The 16,457-nt window shown below is 37.2% G+C and overlaps 1 pseudogene; it reads right to left on the minus strand.

Annotated features, from left to right (window-relative positions):
• LOC107691091 (zinc finger CCCH domain-containing protein 7B-like) overlaps positions 1-15,610 on the minus strand; it is a 22,591-nt pseudogene extending 6,981 nt beyond the window's left edge.
• Between the last annotated feature and the right edge of the window lie 847 nt (positions 15,611-16,457).

Consider the following 16,457-nt stretch of genomic DNA (forward strand, 5'->3'; position numbering starts at 1 on the left):
ACTGACTTTTTCATTAACTGTTCCCTCCTGGTGGAATGACCTGCCCAACTCAATCCAAGCAGCTGAGTCCTTAACCATCTTCAAGAAACGACTAAAAATACATCTGTTCCATCTGTTCTGACCCTCTAACTCTAGCACTTTCTATTTTATTTAAATTCTTCTTTATCTATCTTCTTTTTATATAAAAAAAACACTAGCTTTCTATTTTTTCTATTTTATCTACTTGTTTTTCTTTGTGTGTGTGTGTATATATGTGTGTGTGTGTATAATAAATATATATATATACACTTTGCTACGTGTACTGCGTTAGGCTAACCGAGACTTGTCATTTGCACATATATTGTTGCTTTTTTGTTAGTTTTGACTGCTTTTATAGTCCTCATTTGTAAGTCGCTTTGGATAAAAGCGTCTGCTAAATGACTAATAAATAAAAATAAATAAATATAACACCGATTCCATTTTCTTTACTCCTTAAATATTTTTTAGACACATCTATAATGTTAGTAAACTAAATAGACCTGTTTTTCACTGAAAACCGCCTATAACAATATTGTAATAAATGGCTATAACTTGCTTGGGGAATGTTATATGTAGACAAAATTTTATTTGGAAGTGTAAAACACCCAGATACAACTTTCTAAAGAAAATAAATCCAAACTTCAGGAGTTTCTGTTTGAGTACACACCCAAAATTGTTGCTTGCGTTTAAAAATAAATAAATATAACACCGATTCCATTTTCTTTACTCCTTAAATATTTTTTAGACACATCTATAATGTTAGTAAACTAAATAGACCTGTTTTTCACTGAAAACCGCCTATAACAATATTGTAATAAATGGCTATAACTTGCTTGGGGAATGTTATATGTAGACAAAATTTTATTTGGAAGTGTAAAACACCCAGATACAACTTTCTAAAGAAAAACATCCAAACTTCAGGAGTTTCTGTTTGAGTACACAGTAAAAAAACACCCAATTGTTGCTTGCGTTTTTCTTAAAATTCTGGAAATTCATTAATTCTTAGAGAAAACAAAAGGAAAACTGGGACTTGAAATTAGCTAGACTGAAACTTCAAGTTCTCCTGTTTATAATGATATATGACACTTGATGCTGACTGCTAGAATAGGTCTTAAAAAACAAAGAAAAGTGCAGACGTGTCAGGTGCCCCAAAAATGTTCTAGGTCTTTAAGGGTTAATATACAAAGCATTTGAATATTTGGTTTAATTATACATATTTAATTATATCTTTTATATTCTATTGTTGTTGTGTTTTCTTATTCTAATGGATGTATTTTGTGCTATACTTGTAGCGCTATGGGTTTAAGAAAAGCGCGTTATAAATAAAATGCATTATTAATTCAAATGAGGTGCAATCTTAGCTTTTGTTTCTTTTAGAATAAAACTGACTGAAATTAATGAATATGACGTTAAATTACTGACTAAATTGAAATGATATTTCTGTCAAAAAACAAAAAATATAACTTAAGGCCTGTTCACACCAAGGACAATAATGATAAAGATATAATTGTTTAAATCATTCTAACTATATAATAATATCAGAACACAACTATAACGATAACGACATATAGAAAAAATATCACTGGAATCACTTACAAAAGAAAGCTAATAACTGATAAAAACATCTACAGCCAATCAGAATTGATCCTTCTTCAAAAAGCTTCTGCATTTAAAGAGGCGGACGACTAAATTGCAGTGCACACTTAAAATAAACTGATCGTTAGCATGTGTTGGTGTGGAGCTAATATGGTTATTGTTACAGTTATTGTTCGTTTGGGGAGGTGAACAGCCCTGAAGATAAAAGTAATTAACATTTGAAATGACTGCTATATTGAGATCACATGACCAGCTGAACACGATTTATTTCAGTAACACCCCATTGTAAGACTCTTGACTTTACACTGACTTCAATCATGAAATTACGTGTGTGTGCTTTTACCTCACAGAGGAACATGAACATGCCCGTGTGTATGTTCAGTAGCTCGATGACACTGAGTGCTTGTCTCTCATTGGTTGAGAGCGGATTGAAGAGCAGCTCTCTGACCAGTAAGCCACGCCTCTCCTGCGTCCACACGTCAATCTCCTCTTGACAATATGCAAACGTGCAGCCCTCACCGTACTTACACACCTGATTCTCCAACACCTCTGCACACACACACACACACACACGGGGAGGATTAAATCACATTAATTAAATGTGGTACTAGTTGATCAGTCACTGACTGGTTAACAGGTGACGCACCTCTGCAGAGCACGAAGGAGGCCTGGAAGTTGTTGCGAGTTGGGCGGGGCCGGATCCGCCTCCAGGGAGAGCTAGCCCCACCCCTTCTCCTGCACAGCAGAAGATCCTTCTTACAGCTGTGAGTCACATCAGACCTCAACTCAAAATCCAGCACACCTGGACCTGAGAGAGACACACGGACAGATGAGTTAAAGACACAGACAGATAGACCGAACAATAGATAAAACAACAGATAGAACTAGACTGCTAAAACAATAAAACTAAGAGTTTCAGATAGAATGATAAACAGAACTATAGATAACATTATAAATCAAACAATTAAATGATTGATAAAATGGTAGACAATAAATAAAACAGACAGATAGAACAATTAGAACGATAATATGATAGAATGATAAATAAAGCAACATAAAATGATAGAGTGACAGATAAACCTAAGTAAAATGACAGAATGATAATTAGAACGATAGATAAAACAATGCACTTTTTTCATTTTTTTTTTTTTTATCAATTTTGTTTTAAGTCCCCCTGTAGTGAAAATCAAGTTTTTTATGTTGTTTATTTGTCTATGTGGTGTTTTTAATATGCTTTTGGACAAACCATGTGCCAGTATATTAATCAACACCATTGCTGTGTATTTTCTCCTTAAAAGGCTGTCCCAGAAATATGGTTTGAAACAGCCCTTGGTTTGCTACGTCACAAACCAATAACCAATCACGTCAAGGGATCGATTCCTATCACTAGCATGCAAAATATACCAATACCAGCACAAAACCAAAAATAAATCAGAGCAAAAAACCCATGAAGCTGTGGTTTAATGTGAATTTAGAACCGCTAACTTGCATTATAACCCGTGGGAACAGTGTAAAAGTAGCCCGGATCATTTTGATGATCAAAGATACATTTTAAGGGATAAAATATTTGACTACAGGGGGACTTTAAAAACATCTTAACTTTTAGTAGTTTGATAAAATTATGTACCAAGATGTTTAAAATGTGATATAAATCATAATGGAAATAGGTATGAAGTCTGTTCTGCTCACCAAGGCTGCATTTATTTGATCAAAAACACAGAAAAAAAAAAGAACAATAAATGGAACGATAGATAAAACGATAAATAGAAAGATAAAATGACTAATAAAACGATAATTAGAACAATTAGAATGACAAAACAATAGATGTGATAAACAGAGGGACAGATAAAAAGGTAAATAGAATGATAGATGAAAAGATCAGTAGAAAGAGAGGCAGAACAATAAACAGAATGATAGATAAAACAATAAAATGATAAATAGAACAATAGTACAAGACAAGTCCGAGTCCCGAACAGCCGAGTCAGAGTCCAATGAAACACTATTATTTATTAGTATCTTAACATTGTTTTAACCTTTACAACTAGAAAAACGCAACGTCCATTTAAATGTAACAAAAGCAAACCTCTATTGCATCTTGCCATTTTGATTTTTGATTAATAATTAGTATCCTGCTTTGCTTAGCAAACTTAAAGTCATGTAACAGAAGTTATGGCTGAATTGATGTATGTATTGTGACATATTTCAGAGTGAAACAGGTTTTAGAATGTGAAAAATTAAGGGCGGGACTTGACATTATTTATCGTTAAAATAAATGTATAAATTGAAGGGTGGGGGTAAAGGAGTAGGTATCTTGGTGAATGGGACCTTAAGAGCAGAAAATGCACCTTTATCTGAATAAAAAACAAGCTTTATATCATTTTTATGATTTTTTTTTTATGAAATATGAATTTTGAATAATCAAAATTAGTTTGTGTCAACACTATTCATCAGTGTTTGAACCATTAAAGAAGAAACTGCATTTTAATTTCTGGGTTAAAAAAAAAAAACTAAAAATGAATGGACGCCAATGTACACGGACCCCAGACAGGGCATTTTAAATTTTTTCTTGGATGAAAATGAGGCTGTGAGGGATAAACCTAGTCTGTACAATAGCACAAACTGTGTATAAAAGCCCTACATATACTTTCCATAAGTCACAGCCAACTCGCACATGTTTTATTTTTGAATACATTTATAGTTACATAAATTACAGTAAATTACTTTATGTAAGGAATAATTGATGACGGGCCGTTGAATTATTAGAAAATAATGCACACCCGAGGTGATTTTGGACCCATAAAACCTATTGCCGCAAAGATGTTAGAAACATTATTTTTCTTTTAAGCTAGAAACTGCCACTAATACAAAAGCAAAAAATAATAAACTAATGTAATAAAACATTCTCAAGCTTACTGAAGGCAAGTAAACACTCCAAGTATTACGTACAAGCTAAATGATAAATAAATATAGGCCTATTACTCAAAATATATAGTAGCCTAAAGGCTTCTAGAAATAGCCTACTACAGACATTTCATGAAGTAATAAATGTAAAAATAATCTTCACTGTATACATTAAATATAGATGATTCTTATTAAAGTTAATAAGTGATTCAGTCAAGAGCAGTGAGTGATTTTCTCCTTTCGTTTTGTTTGATTAACATTAATGACGCAGTTGGCGGCTGCAGGTTTACGCTGTTGCTTTAAGATCTGACGCATAGATCAAATATTTTGACACATCTGTATTTCTCCCAACTGTTCAAGTTCACTTAAGACAAAACCGACTGCATTTACATGAATGGTCTCCAAGATGGGCATTTTGACATAACTTTTCGTGTAAGTGTGTAGCAATAACAGAACTTAAGAGAACTTAAGAGAAAGAGAACACGGCATTCGCAGGCTGACTGAGAGGCGCGTTATTCTGTGAGCGCGTTTTCGGTGTGTGAGCACAGAAACCCGTCGGCTTTCAAGTACTGGACAAGACTTAAAAACACATGCAAATACTGAATATCACTTTCGTGATAATGCATCGAGTCAGTGACATTTCTGTCAACTGTCCCTGGACTCGGTTGGACTCTGACATATCTTCAGAGTCCGAAAGGCTTGAGTCCGAGTCAAGTCCGAGTAAAAATGCATCCGAGTCCTTTAAAAAAAAAAGCTGTACTCGAGACCGTCGCGTCCAAGCACGAGTCCGAGTACCCCAACTCTAGTAATACTAATAAAAACAGTATTCTTGCACCAAACAATGTAGTTCCTCAGAAACAGTTGTGGTTCTAACAAAGTGGTTGCCGAGAAACACAAACGTAAACAAAGGTGTATGTTTGTAGTGTAATTTACAACAGCTTCGAACGCGGCTCAGCCAATCAGAATCAAGCACCGGAACTATCCGGTTTATAACGATAAATAAAACGACAGTATGATAAAACAATAAAGAGAACCATAGATAGAATGATACAAAGAATGAAAAAAACAATAAATAGAACAAATAGAATGATAAAACTATACATAAAATGATAGAATGATAAACAGAACAGCAGATAGAACGATGAATAAACCATTAAAACGATAACCAGAAAGACAGAGGGACTGTGCGTGTCTGAATCACCTGTACTGCTGAAGCAGCTGCTGCAGGCTTGAGTGAAATCATGCGTGTGCTCCAGCGGGTTCTTGGACAGACTGGATAGAGTCGAGGTCACGTGACCATTCCTCTGTAACGCACATACACACACTCTCAGAGACGCATGAATGCTTTCACATCTTCAGACGGTCAAAAACGCAAAACGTACCGTATGAGGAGAATCTGTCAGTTTGACTGACGGCAGAAAACCACAACAGACCTTCCCACCTGCCAGAGAAATAAACACACGCTAGAATCAAAATCAAACATCAGCACATGTTCAAGTATAACAGTCGAGCTGAACGTGCAGACCTGGCAGACTGAATTCAGACAGCGAATCGAGCGTGTCTCTTCCCACCACTAGAGGGCGCTGCAGGGAAACAGAGCCGCTTGATGGACAGATGGTGTCCAGCGCATCCAGATCGCCGCTGGAAGAGTTCAAGCTCAGCTCAGCTTTAGTGAAGGAGTCCAGAGAGTTCAGCTGACTCCCGAAGGAGGAGAAGAAGGCAGGAGGAAGATGAGGAGACGAGAAGCACAGCAGAGAGCTAGGAACCACTCCACTCTGAGCGCCAAACAGGAGAGATTAAAGCAATAAGCCCCAAGAAGCCATGGTTTACAGTGAATTTATAACAGTCGTGCCTAACAACGCCCCTTAGCTGTTATAAATTCACTGTAAACCACGGCTTCACGGGGCTTACTGCTTTTATAAAACGGGTATTCCAAATACGTAGTAAGGTTTCACAAAATAAAACAGAGCAAATAAAGTGTAATGATATTAATAAAAACAGTATTCTTCCACCAAATAATGTAGTTCCTCAGAATCAGCTGTGGTTCCAACAAAGTGGTTACCGAGCAACACAGAAGTAAACAAAGGTGTGTGTTTGTAGAGTAATTAACAACAGCTTCGAACGCGGCTCAGCCAATCAGAATCAAGGACCGGAACTCTCCGTTTTATAATCAACTGTGAGATATGACATCTATGTCTGATTAGTCAGTGTCCTCGCCTGCGATGCGTCTTCCTCTTTAGACATGCAGTCCAGCAGACTGTCCAGCTCGTCTCCCATCAGCTCACTGTCCTCCAGCGACTGAGACACGGGCACCGAGAGCGGCACGGCTCCGGACTGACACGGGGCCTCATGGGAGTCGCTCACAGGGACCGGCGCGGGTAAGACAGGAGACGGCCACTCAGAGTCAGCTGTCAGACAGAGACAACACTGAACATCATCAACACAATCAGCAGCAGAATTAGACTAGATAGGTTTGTAATGAAACACTAGCATACTGTGCACTATATACTGGCTTCTTTCTTATAAAAATAGCATGTAAAACAGCATGCGATATGCATATCTATGCATATTTTAATCAATTTTGTTTAAAAACATCTTAACTTTTTGTAGTTTGAATAAGTTAAGTACCAAGATGTTTAAAATGTGATTTAATTCATATTGGAAATAGGTATGAAGTCTGTTCTGCTCACCAAGGCTGCATTTATTTGATCAAAAATACAGTAAAAAAAAAAGTTAAATATTTTTACAATTTAAAACAACTGTTTTCTAAGTGAATATATAATAAACTGTAATTTATTTCTGTGATCAAAGCTTTATTTTCAGCATCATTACTCCAGTCTTCAGTGTCACATGATCCTTAAGAAATCATTCTGATATGCTGATTTGGTGCTTAATAGAATGATTACAGTCAATGTCTTTACTGTCACTTTTGATCAACTTAATGCATCCTAATTTCCTTCCAAAAATTATACTCACCCAAAACATTTGTACATTAATGTTTATGCATTTGGCAGGCAGTTAGAGATACTGCATAAAAAAAAAAAAAAACATTCAGTTCATGCATTCTCTGGGAATCAAGTGCATGACCGTGGTGCTGCTAGCGTCACGCTCTACTGTCTGAGCTACAGGAAAACATGTGGCATTCCTACTATTAGCATGATATTCAGTCTCTTTGAAATACCTGCAGAGTCAGTCACTTCCTCCAGCTCAACAGAAGAAATCTGCAAACAAACACAAAAGACGTCTAAATCTACTCATCAGCAGCTAGCTAAGGCGTAATGCTCAAATGATATTCATGAGAAATAAGAGTTTAAAATCATAGGTTTTTGTTTTTTTATATAAATGAAGTCCTGCCTCATCTAAAGGTGACGGCGCGGCACAGTCGTCCTCAGATCCTGCTGCTTTCCCCCTCTGAAATAGAAGAACAGATTTCAGGAAAATAAAACTGCTCCATAATATGATTATCTTTCTGAAACATTTCCTTATTGCACTCAAACATGCTGTTAAAAATATTTCAACAGCATGCACAGGATTCTGGGTACTCACGTGAGAACTGATGTACGCTTTTCTGTTTTTCAAGCCCAGACTGGCTGCGATTTCCTTGGACAAATTGCTGACCGTCTGATCCTGAAAAACATGAAAACAGTGACACAACAGATGGAAGAACACTTGGTTTAATGAAGCAGATATTCCAGATAGCAATAGAACATGAAAGTTACAGTTGACTAGTAAATGAGTAAATTATCCTTCCTGACTTTACCGAACAAACAATGAAATTAAGTAAATTAAGTTGCAATTTTATTCCTAATTATGCCAGTTAACCATGTTTTTCAGTTTAATTTCTTAAGTTTTTGTGATTGTGACTAGTGGTCGACCGATATTGGTTTTTTGACAGCTGATGCCGATATATTTGAAAGCAGAGTGGCCGATATATATGTATATTTTTATTTATAATTTATCATTTTTAATAATAATTTATCATTTAAATTTTTATTTATTTTAATTAATATTTAAGAAATTTTAAATAATTTGAAAATAAATGTGTAAAATAAACATACTTATAATTTAAATGACAACTTCTTGATTCTGTAATCCTATTACAGTATTTTTCCCAAATAAAGAAATATTTTAAAAATACATAAATAAAAGGAAGTAAACACTGTAATAAACAGGGCACTCAGTATTCTGGGAAGTTTGTGTGGATTTGGAATCATATTTTGTCAAATAAAGCCAAGGTAACACTCATTTTACATGCTGCACACAGTGAAAGTGACATGAATATAACATTAGGCAGATGAATAAAGCGCAGCATAGTTTGAAATCACGAGTTTAAAGTCTGTCGATCACGTGTCTCGTGAACTCTCCTCCTGTCTGCATTCAATTCGCATGGACACACGATCACATGCAGGATACAAACGCACACTTCACAAGATCTCACAGCTGGATTCCACTAAGTCTGCAAGGTTTGAGACATGAAATGTTTATTAGACATTCAAAGATTTGTTTAAACGATATAAATGCGTATTTGCTGAATGCTGACGGTAAGCGAGAAAGTAATGTTTGCCTTTCTATTACTAATAATATAAAAGTAATCGTTATAATACTTTTAATTTTTTTTTGTTTAACAGTTCTATCTGATTATTAGACAGACTTCTATCCATATCAGACAGAACTGTTAGACGGTGAGAGCAAACAATAAAGAGGGAGAATGTGAGTGCTGTGTGCTCAAGCACTGCCGTTCTCAGTGGAGCCAAGTCTTAAACATATCGGCCAAACAGAGAAACATATCGGCCGATACCGATATTTGAAAAATGCCATATATTGGCCGATATATCGGTCGACCATCGATTGTGACCTTCTAAATGTTTTTGAATGCTGGGCATTTATTTATTTACTGTGCATTCATTTTCAATTTACTTTAATTGAAATGTTTTGAATGGGTTTTAAATTGACACACTGCTTTAAATTAATAATTTATATATTTAGTTTAACTGTATTGAAAGCATAAGACTTGAGTGATATAGATTAAAGCAGAAACAAATAAATGATAATTTTTTGGCCTTTTAGTGATATTAAATAATATGAAATGGAAAATTTTGAAAGGTATATGGTATAATGGAATGAAAATATTATTTTTTCCCCATATGAAACATTTGAAATATTCTGATCTAAAATACAGTAAAAATCTTGTCAAAAATAATGAGAGAATTACAGTTTTTCACTAAATGGACCCTTTTCATAGATTGTTTTTGTATGTATGTATGTGTGTGCTCTTTATTTATAGAGCACTTTACAACTGCACCTGCAGACCAAAGTGCTGTACAATCAAGAAACACTTCATTAAAACACACAACTTAAAACAACACACATCCTACTAACAACAAAGACTAGCCCACCCTCTCAAAGGTTAAAGACAAGAAATAGTTTTTGACTTCAACTTTAAAAGCATTTAAAGATGAGACCTCTCTAAGTTCCTGAGGAAGACTATTCCAGAGCTTCGGCCCCGCAACAGCAAAGGCCTGATCCCCTTTTAACTTTAAATGAGTACGAGGGACAGTAAGCAATAACTTATTATTGGATCTTAGAGACCTAGGTGCTTGACGAACAGCAATGAGCTCAGACACGTAAGCAGGGGACATCCCATGCACTGCTTTAAAAACATACAAAAGAGTTTTATATTTTATCTTGTAGTTCACTGGTAGCCACTTGAGAGAAGCTAAAATAGGAGAGATATGATGACTTTTCTTAGCACCCACTAGCAGCCTAGCTGCTGCATTCTGAACTAATTGCAAGCGTGAGATAGTGGTCTGACAGGACTCCACATACAACACATTGCAATAATCCAGACGTGAACTAATTGCAAGCGTGAAATAGTGGTCTGACAGGACTCCACATACAACACATTGCAATAATCTAGACGAGACAAAACAAAAGTATTAATAACCTTCCCTAAGTCTTTTCTTGACAGAATAGGCTTTAGTCGAGCAATAGACCTAATCTGGAAAAAACAAGTCTTTACTACAGCATTAATCTGCTTGTCAAATTTCAGCTCTGGGTCAAACACCACACCTAAGTTCCTTATTTGGTCACGGCAATAATCGGACTATGAACCCAAATATGTGGACATATCTAAACATCCTCTGGCAGGACCAAAAAACTATCTCAGTTTTACTCTGGTTCAGCTGAAGCAGATTTTGAGTCATCCAGCTCTTAACCTCCTCTAGGCATGCAAATAGCAAATTAGAACCGTTGTTCTCTCCCACTCTCATAGGTAAATAGATCTGCGTATCATCCGCATACAAATGGTACGACATGCCGTATTTTTAAAAAACTGAACCCAGGAGCAACATATACAATGAAAATAAAATAGCCAATAACAGAACCCTGGGGGACCCCACAAGTAACAGGCGCTGCCGTTGAAACAAAGTTACCATACTTTACAGAGGATGATCTATGTGACAGATAAGACTTAAACCACTCTAAAACGGTTCCACGAATTCCAATTAAATGGGATAACCGCTTTATAAGAATCACGTGGTCTATTGTGTCAAAAGCTGCACTTAAGTCCAATAAATTCAAAGCTGCGGCGTTACCTGCATTTCTGATTATATGGAGGTCATTAACAACTCTTAAATGTGCAGACTCAGTGCTGTGACCTGCCCTAAAACCGGACTGAAATTTATCTAAGATCTATAATAAACCACCTTCTCTATTTCAGAGATATAAATTTGACATCTTTCTCTCTTCTGACCAGCATAATCAATCTTACAATGTTTTCCTTTTTTGCAAAGTCATGGAAAAACTATTAGGAAAAATAACACACAAAAAAAAAATTATTTTAGTTTCTGTTTACCACTATTGAGGTTTGCCAACTCTGACGACTTCTGAGAACGTGTAAATATGAAAAGGGTCCATTAGATCACAGAAGAATTACAATTAATCACATTCATTTAGTAATAATATCTCAACACACGTTAATGATCAGCAACGTTTACTTCCATAAAGGATAATAACAGTGTTGTTTACCTGCGGTGAGGCCAGCAGACATGCAGCGCTGCAGTCATACGCCTCTCTCAGTTTCCCAGACTCCTTCAGACACACGGCTTTACGATATAACGCTTTAGCGCTGTCCTTACACACCTCCAGAGCGAGATCGCAGTCCTTCACACTGCTGTCAAACTCGCCCTGACAGACAGAGAGAAAACACACACGACAAAAAACATAAAGCATCCAACAGGAACTTTAAAGGCCAAAATCCAGAAACTAATTGAATTTTAGCACTTTCTTCAATTGAGCATGTTTACATGCACACCAGTAAGCTGACAACTCACAAATATCAGCTTTTAAAATAACCAGTTTTCCCCGTTTACATGCACATCAGAAACCTGACAACACAAGTAAGCCGTGTTTACATGACTTTATTAATAAATCAGGTTATTTCCCTGTAGTGACGTCAAAACATAACCATTTGCATATCTGACTCAGCTGTGATGTTAAATAAAGCTTGCGACGTGTCAGCAGGAAACTTTCAGCTCATATTATCCTCTCATGCACTTACAGATGACTGAAACACTTCTACTTCTACTGCACGATTTTCTGGGTCATGAAAGGCTACGTTCACACTGCAGGCAAATGTGGCCCAAATCCGATTTTTTTTGCTCACATGTGACTCAGGATCTGTTTTTCTCATGAGAGTGTGAACAGCACAAACCGCATGGAATCTGATCTTTTCAATTCTGATTTGTGCCACTTCCATATCTGACACTGGAGCACAAAATCAGTCTTAAGTCGCTGGGGTATATTTGTAGCAATAGCCAAAAATACATTGTATGGGTCAAAATTATCGATTTTTCTTTTATGCCAAAAATCATTAGGATATTAAGTAAAGATCATGTTCCATGAAGATATTTTGTACATTTCCTACTGTAAATATATCAAAACTTAAATTTTGAATAGTAATATGGATTGCTATATTTAGATTTTCTCAATATTTAGATTTTTTTGCACCCTCAGATTCCAGATTTTTAAAGGGGTGGTTGACTGGGTTTTTTCTAGGCTTGATTGTGTTTATGGGGTGCAGTCTAACTAAAGCAGCGCAGCATGGCCTCGCCCCCTTTGCTGCGTGTTCCCTGGGGCGGGGTTTATCTGGGTTCGTGACGTAACGGACCCGGGAAGTAACTTGTTGTAGTCCCTTACCAGCCGTTTTTGTAGGCATTAAACTGCCAGAATTTTAAAAGACGATATCTCCGTTTGCATTGAACTTTCAGCTTCATAACTTTCCTAACAAACCATACATCAATGGAAAGATTATTTATTCAGCTTTCAGATGATGTAAAAAATCTCAATTTCGAGAAATTGAACCTTATGACTGGTTTTGTTGTCCAGGGTCACATATGTGGTACTAAATCCGATACATGTCAGATGTTTTGAAATGCGATCGCAGTGTGAACAGTCATGTCGGATTTCATGCGGCTTTTACGTCGCTCTACATTCGTCATAATTCCGCGCTGACGGGAGACACTTCAAAGATTTTTACATACCCAAAGTTATCAAGACAGTGTATGTGTCAGAGCTCATAAGTATTATAGTGACAACTCCATATACAAGCAAAACATGAGCGCTTGAATCATTCAAGTTTCAGAACTCTGCTGTTTTTGTCACATCCTTGTCTTTATTTTTCATATTGCCTGTGCTTAATTTCGCTGGCTTCTGCAGCAGATCACACTATAAATAAATGCATAATCGCTTACTTTATGTCCTCCGTGTTTACTTACGTATCACGGTGCGCAAGTGTTGCCAAATCCAGTTTCCCCGCGGAATTCGGCTACTTTTTCCTCTGTTGCCGCGGGTTGTTTTTCAACTTCGTGGGTTGACGCGACCCCACTAACGTGATGTTTACATCCCTGAACATGATTGGGCTAGTTTTGGACTAGTTTTGAGAAACAATTAGGCAGATTTTGTTGTTTATACCTGGAAACCCTGTTCGTATCATTCTTTTGCGCATGCGGGTCAGTTCAGGACCATGATCCGTTCACACTGTAAATCTGATATTGGCCACATTTAAAACAACAATGTGAACAGCTATACAAAAAAATCAGATCTGAGAAAAAAATCGGAATTGAGCACTATTGTGAACGTAGCCAAAGAGTCTGCGTTTGTGATCCGTTTCCTTCTTTACTGCAAAATGCTCACTCTGGATTTTTTGTAGTTTGTTTATAATTTATATGTTTAACTTTCATTTTCTGGCCATTTTATTTAGGCTTTGAAATTCCTAAAAGTTGTGTTCCGATTATCGTAAAGAGCAAAACGTGTAAGAATCATAAACTTTTGTTGGTCTCAGAGCTTATTTTCTGCAATAATCCCAAAGCCAACAGAAAAAATCCCATTGGGTTTTTGTCAAAAGAATCTGAGTGATGGTAACTTCTGGTTTGGCCTACAAAAATACGTAGATCTTGGTGTGAAATTCACCATGTTCTGATGGACGGCTGCGCGGTTGATGTACAGACTCTCCAGCAGGGCGGCGGGAACGTTCAGCCCCTCGGTTTGAGCATAAAGCGCCACATTGACGGCCTCGCTGAAATGACCGCGCGCCTGCGTCCAGTCGCCCTCTCGAAACGCGTCATTGCCCTCGTCTAAGAGATCACACACCAGCTGAACCACAAACCCCTGATGAACAACAACAGGCCAGAAGAAACGAAAAACAAAGAGAAAATAGTTACAGGAGAATGTTTTTAACATTTGAGTTTTAAACTGGTCCAATCATGCTAAATGTATGAACAACTTTACTCAGCTATACTTCGGAGAGCAAATGTGAATGCGTGTCCATTTAGATAAGCGTTTGAGTGCAAAATATTTCCTCAAGCCCAACCTCATAGCCTTCAGGGTCCGGATAAGGCAGAGAACATCTATGAAGTTCAGCGCTCTCTGAATCTCCTCCCGGCGCTTCTGACGCTCACCGCTCATGTTTGACCATCACAAACCTGAAAAACAAACAAAGACGTGTGCAAAAGTTCACTTTTACCAGTTGTTCACCATTGCAGTCTCAAAAGACACCAATGCTTTCTATGCAAAAGTGTGTATTATAAACCAAACATTTGGTTTATGCACATCAGCATATACACTAAATATTAAAGCACCAAAGTTGTAATTATTACACTATGAAAACATCACAGTGTACAGCGTATTTTTGCATTTTCAACAGTGTATTTATAGGTTTTCTTTTGTGTTTGATGTAATGAGTCAAAACCTAGTTGGCTAGACAGCATTATTATTATTATAGCATTATAAGAACGTTTAGCTAACATTCCTGTTAAGTTATGAAAATGGTATTTCTGAACGATAGAAACGTCCAGCTTTGTAGAGAACGTTTGAGAAAACGTTACAGAAACGTTCCATGTTATCATTTTGCAAACACTGTGGGAAAGTTACTTTTGAGTGTTCTCTGAACCACCTGAAACTTGTATCAACGTTCAACAACAACAACAAAAGTTATATGAACGTTCAGAAATATATTCCATGAATGACTTTGGAGTTTTGAGAACGTTACTAAAGACCGGATAATTCGGAATGAACGTTCCATTAACGTTACTGAAAGAATGTTCGTAACTTTGAGAGAACCTTGTCAGAAGTTCTGAGAACGTTCCCTTAGCTGGGATGACACTCGAAAGCGCTACAGTAACAGAAGGGAAATAACTAACGTTAGAGATTTGAAACACGCCCAAACTCACTCCACTTCACTTCCTCCCACAGACAGTTTCTACAAAAACGAAACCGAAGCAGCTGGAAATAAACATCCAGAATGACAACCCACTAATAAATAAAGTCGGCCACAAAAGAGCAAATATACCCCCAGAATAACGGCGTCATTAGAATCACAGCTGTGAACTTTATGTGAACTCACCTGTCTGGAGAAAACCACGACAAAAAGCGCTTTCTTCTGAGCTTCGCGCGTGTTTGGTTGGCGGTTTGCGTGCAGAACACTGGCGGAATGGCTGACAGATTATTAGCTGATCGATCTCAAGACATTTTCCAAACGTATGTGTGTGAACGTTTCACTTCTCCCTGCGAACCCGCCTAGTGTTTCCAGCTAGTAACCGCGCACGGTTCTTCCGCCAGGAGGCGCTCGGTGGCATGAGCATGTTCATTTGTAGAATTGATAGCCGGAATACAAATTAAAATACGTATATATTACACATTATAAAATTGTGTCCAAGTAATCCATGTCCAGGAATCAACGAACAACTGTGATTGGTCCATCCTGACCAGCGCTGAGTAAAGTAACACTTATCACGTGACAATGACGCTCCGCTGAAACAAATGTGGGGAATAGCTGTTAAACTTTATCAGACATCGCTTTATTAAACGTTTTAAAGAAAAGAGATCAGTGAATACACTCTATCAAAAACATGCATTGACCTGTTTTTTCGTAAAATATGCTTAAACCTCAGTTAGTTTCAGGGTTGCCAGGTTTTCACAACATAACAAAAACTAGCCTATAGCGTTCGGGGGGGGTAAAATACACATTTTATTTTGTTTTTGGTGGGGTTCCCCTGGTAAAATTAGCATTCCAGGGGATAAATATGACGTTATTGGGGTCGCTTCCACCCGCCGACATGAAAAACAACCGGTGGCAACAGTGTTAAAGTAGCCCAATTCCACGGGAAAACTGCGGACGGGACCTGGTAACACTGGTTAGTTTGTTAAAGGTGGGGTAAGCGATTTCTGGTAGCCAATGTTGACATTTGAAATCACCAAAACAAACACGCCCCTACCCCAAAAGGGTCTCGCCCCTATTTTGATAGCTCCGCCCCACATATGTACGCAACCCAGGCAACGATTAGTTCTGTGAAACAAAGCAAAACCACTGTTAAAGGATGCGATTTAAATTTTTCCTTTCTCTTTGGAGTGTTACAAGCTCTTGGTGCATAAAGAAGATCTGTAAA

The sequence above is a fragment of the Sinocyclocheilus anshuiensis genome, unplaced genomic scaffold, assembly GCF_001515605.1.
Source record: "Sinocyclocheilus anshuiensis isolate Anshui unplaced genomic scaffold, SAMN03320099.WGS_v1.1 scaffold30, whole genome shotgun sequence".
Lineage (NCBI taxonomy): Eukaryota > Metazoa > Chordata > Actinopteri > Cypriniformes > Cyprinidae > Sinocyclocheilus > Sinocyclocheilus anshuiensis.